Source organism: Mastomys coucha, unplaced genomic scaffold, assembly GCF_008632895.1.
Source record: "Mastomys coucha isolate ucsf_1 unplaced genomic scaffold, UCSF_Mcou_1 pScaffold23, whole genome shotgun sequence".
Classification (NCBI taxonomy): Eukaryota; Metazoa; Chordata; class Mammalia; order Rodentia; family Muridae; genus Mastomys; species Mastomys coucha.
Window position 1 is genome coordinate 6,445,299 of NW_022196906.1, and position 5,399 is coordinate 6,450,697.

Here is a 5,399-nt window from a genome sequence, read left to right on the forward strand (position 1 = left end):
TTACACTCCAGTCATTCCCCCCTCAGTACCTCTCCCACAGTTTCTCATTCATTCCTCCTCACCTTGCCTATGAAAGTGGGGTTTGCCCACCAGGCCTTCCCCTTCACTGAGTCCAGACACCAGGGAGATCCCAGAGACTGAGGCACCAACCAAATATGACTTTTAGTTGCTTATCCCTCAGTCCCTGAAGTTTGGGTATAATTTTTGGTCTGAGAAGTAGGGGACAAAGTCCTAAATTATTTCATTCCTATTATCTTTTAAGAACACACTATACCTAAGACACTATATTTTGTGCTGAGAATATGACAATGAGAAAATATAATGATACTTATAATGTAGTAAAAAAAAACAGCAAAGGCAGCTCAAAGAAACAGGAGGTTGGTTTAGTTATCTATCTCAGTTTTTTTCTGTATTTTTTCATTTATAATGAGAAATAGGAAACTAATAAATGCATTTAAGTGTTTCTTAACAATGGGATCTGATGTCTATGGAAGATGTAAGTCAATGATAGTTATATAAAAGTTAATTGGACCCCAGAATGAGTATGTAAACTATTTTCAGGCAAGCAGTATAGAATTTTGTGGTGTAGGCTGTAATAGAGAATGCATAGCACTGCAGGGAGAAAGCCATAGTCATGTTTAATGTTAGAATTATAGGGGAGATTGTGTGGCTTCTCTAGATGTTTGTTTTTAGGTATCTAATTGTGTGTTGTGAACTATTTTTTCTTGAGTTAAATAAATAAAGCCCTTTGATTTATGATTCACACTGGAAGTTTAGCATAAGACTCCTGTTACATATACATAATTATGTTCTCTTTAGAGATCCAGACTCCAAAGCTATGAATATACTGGTGCTTAGTACAGCTTTGTTAGGTGACACCTATATCTAGTTCTAATAAAACCTATTAAAGATGAACAGTGAGGAGTAGGTGTCACAAATGGAAAGTAATTCATGGTGGTAACAGCCCACAACAATTGATAAGACAATTCTTAGAATGGTTGATAACCCAGAGTTGCAGGCATAGAGCATTTGTTACAGAAACAGTAAGATTACTGTTGGGACAAGATACTAAAATTTGATTTTATGAACATTATGTACATATAATTACACAAATTTAGAAGCAAATAGGATCAAAGTTTCTGTTCAAATACATTAGCAACCTTGAGAGAATTGAATTTACTAGATTGATTACTTAAACAGTACCATGATACAATAATGCAAATACACCCTCCAACTGTAGTTTTCTATCTTACTGTATTTTTATCAGATATAAATGATTGAGAAAGAATGAGTAATATTTCATGATATCTCTCCAAATGACCTTATCAAATTTCTATGTATCTGTAATTATTCAAAATAAGTTTCTAAAATTACCATTTAGATGAAAGGATTCAAGAATAAATACAGGAAAGTCAACAGGTTGATCTAACAAAGTAAATGAGATAATGGTAAAGTAGGATGGCTTACCATCTTTTTGTTTTTTTATGTTATGGACAATTTGACACGAATGTGGTTTGGGGAATCAGGAGAGACAAAAGAGTAACTGTGGAGATATCATGCACAGCTGATCATTGGGTTGGCAGCATAGAGGCAAGGAGCATGGAATGTTCCAGGCCCAGTGTTGAGGAAAGAGTACTCAGCAGTGGTAGTTAACACAAGGAGCTCCAGAAGTAATGAAATACCTATTGATTTCCACAGCTACTGGACAGGTGAAAAGCAGCTAATAGGTTGATCTTGGGTGAGGCAGCGCTGCACTTTGATGAGCTGAATCAGCTTCGGGTGTTAGACCCAGAGGTTACCCAACAGACCATAGAGCTCAAGGAAGAATGCAAGGATTTTTGTGGAAATAATTGGCCAGTTTCAGAAAATTGTTGCTGGTCTAATTGAGCTTGTTGACCAGCTTGACAAAGAAGCAGAAAATGAGAAGATGAAGGCAATTGGTACTCGGAACTTGCTGAAATCCATAGCGAAGCAGAGAGAAGTCCAACAGCAGCAACTGCAAGCACTGATAGCAGAAAAGAAGATGCAGCTAGAAAGTTATGGGATGAGTATGAAACTTTGTGTAAAGTAGAAGCAGAACAAAATTAATTCATTGACCAATTTATTTTTTGGAAATGGACTGAAATTTTTAGTTTTATAGCAGGAAGGCAAAAAAGCACCCAAACCAAAAAAACCCAAACCTCTGTACCATTCCAGTGATATGACTGATGCACGTCATGCAGAGTGTTAAGGGGGCAGCTGATAAACAGTGCACACACAGCCTCTGCTAATGGCCAGGCATCACAGGGCCTCACCTCTTGACCTCTCAGCATAAACTTTGATCCATTTTTTTTTTTTTTTTTGGTAAATTCGCAAAGCTCTCAAGGAAAAGCAATAAATACCATTTGCAAATAGAAAAAATAAAAAGGAGCAAATTGGAAAGATAAATACATTCTATGGAAGAAATGGGCCAGATGAAGGGATAAGAGGAAGAGGCAACATAGGGGATGTTTTATCATTCAAGATGAAGATTTTGTTGTGACAAATCTAATATTTATAAAGGATGACTTTGTAATCCATACCTCAAATTACACGGGAGCATTTATTAGGAGAGCAATAGGTTTCTTAATGTAAGGATTAAACAGAACCACAAGAATTAATTCTTGCCTACACATGCAGAACTAGCATCACAAGTATTGGCTGGTAAATATATATTAAAATAAATTAATCATGGAAAATATTGTACCTTTAGAAGTTTGAGTACATAATAATAACAACCTTTATGGGAAATAGTTTGTTGAAGAAATTTGGGCTTAGAGTACAGGGACAAAAGTCTTTAGAAATTACATAGAAATTTTGTAGTAAAACAATAGTGTTAGGACATCACAATCAAATATCCAACTCACTAGAAATCAGTAGAAGGACAAATATTGAATAGAACCCAAATAAACTAAGTCATTGGAAGTACTTTGAGAAGAGAATATAAAGCATTCCAAAGAGAAAATGACTTTTAATCTATTCTCACCATGAAGATACTTTGACTTTAGAGGGAATTTAATGTCACAGCAATTTAACTTATGAGGAAGTACCATTTTCAATTTTAATTTTACCTGAGAATTTAATAAGAGGGAATTACCTTCAACTATGGAACATCTCTATTTTGGTATTTTATTTCAGAATGATAATGTTCAATTTTAACTTACTATACTACTCCTGATAGGCTCTCTTTGGTGATATGATTGAGCATAATTTTTATTGGAAATAAAAAATGAAACATGTTTAAGCCCTGGGTCCATAATTATTTAATTAATGTCTCTTTACACATATTTCTGGATTCAACTGATGAACAAAGGTTCAGACTTTCTGCTAAACTGCTCAAAACTTTTTATTCTGGTTGACCATTTTTTATAATTGCAAGAAAAAATATTTAGACTGATGCAGGGGGATGCTTATTTTCTGGTGATTTGGTCAGTTTGTTTCCATTTTAGTGATGTTCCACCTACTTTTTGTGAGACTTCACTGGGGAAGGTGAGAAAGTATGGAATAACCTAGAGATCAAAGATAAATAAGGTTCTCTCATTCCTACTTTTTGTTCTAAACTCGATATTCTATTGCACAATACGAGATCATTCAAAGCTGATGGAGTGCAAAAGGAGCACTAAGTACGTCTAGCTAACGTTCTTACCACAAAATTATATGTTAACAAGACAAACAACATTCCAAAAATTTAATCAATATTTTATGTAGCATGAGAAAGGATCCTTCATAAATCAAACCCTAAAGATGTGTAAGAAAACATGCATATATATGCTTGGATTGGAGGATGGGCAGCAGTAGGGAAAAATGATTGGATAAAGAGGGTGATATAATTAGTGCTAATAGACTGAGAGAGGAAATCTAGGCTAGCCTGTTTAAATTCTCCTTGACATGCCCTAATAGCTCACTTGCTTTAGGAACAAGGCAAGCTTTTTAGAATTAGGCTTTTAGCTGAGGCTTTTTCACTGCCAACTCTAACACCGGGATGTAGAGCAAATTAACATGGATACTTTTGCAGTTTGTGGCTATAGCTGGCTTGGGGATAGGAATCAAAGTTCTGTGGGAAAACCTGGGGAAAGGAGACTCACCTTTCATAATTGTACTGACTGGTTTTGTGTGCCAACTTGACACAGGCTGGAGTTATCACAGAGAAGGGAGCTTCAGTTGGGGAAGTTTCCATGAGATTGAGCTTTGAGGCATTTTCTCAATTAGTGATCAAGGGGGTAGGGCCCCTTGTGGGTGGTGCTATCCATGGGCTGGAAGTCTTGGGTTCTATAAGAGAGCAGGCTGAGCAAACCAGGAGAAGCAAGCCAGTAAAGAACATCTCTCCATGGCCTCTGCCTAAGCTCCTGCTTCCTGAACTGTTTGAGTTCCTGTCCTGACTTCCACTGGTGATCAACAGCAATGTGGAAGTAAGCTAAAGAAACCCTTTCCTCCCCAACTTGCTTCTTGGTCATGATGTTTGTGCAGGAATAGAAACCTAAGACAAATTGGTACCAGCATAGTGGGGTATTCCTGTGACAACCTGACCATGTTTTGGGGAAGACTGTAGAAGGACTTTGGATCTTTGAGCTAGAAGAGCCACTGGTTGTTAAGAATTCTGTGGGATGTTCTGTAGGAGCTTGGAAGAGCATGTTAAGTACAGTGTAGAGATGGAGGCCTGACTTGTGAAATTTCTGAGGGAATAATAAAGGCTCTTATAGGGGCCATGTTGTTTTGATTGTGAAGATTCTTTGGTTTTGGTAGGCTGGAGCTGAAGTATCAGCTGTGATTAACAAGATACCAGAACTACTAAAGTAAAAACTTTGCATTACTGGGACTATTGATGCTGGTTAGCTGGAGCTAAGAAATGAGGGGTGATTAAGAAGAGACCAGCATCACTGAGGTGACATCTTCTAGGAAGTATTTTCTAAGAGCCCAAAGAGGCTGCGTTCCAGAGCTAGCCAAGGTTGTACCTTGTGCTGCAGCAGGACTTAGTTATGTGTAAGAGTCACCCAGGTGGTACTGTTTTGAAGGCATAAAGGGGTCATGAAGAACAGCTGAGGCTCAGCACAGTGAGAGGCCATGGAAGGCCATTGATGAAGAGGCAGCCTCAGTTGCAGTTGATGGCCCAGGACTGAAGGGGTCATACAAAGGAGTTGAGGCTTGGAACCATGAAGAGAGCCTATGAGAGGCTATTGGTGAAGCCTAGTTACAGCAGAAGACAGCAGTGTTTTGGAGATGCCAGTACCATGAATGGCCAACAAGAACAGCAACAGCAGTGGAGTACAGGCATCTGGAGCCTAGAAGACAAGATGTGTGCCACATAGGGCAGATCTGGAGAAGTGACCAAAACCCTTAGAGGAGCCCAGAAGATCGTGAGTTGGATCCCAGACATTGGTTTT

General features: G+C 38.0%; 1 pseudogene; it reads left to right on the forward strand.

Annotated features, from left to right (window-relative positions):
- The first annotated feature begins 471 nt into the window (after positions 1 to 471).
- Positions 472 to 2,088, forward strand: LOC116072601 (annotated as a pseudogene).
- The last annotated feature ends 3,311 nt before the right edge of the window (positions 2,089 to 5,399 follow it).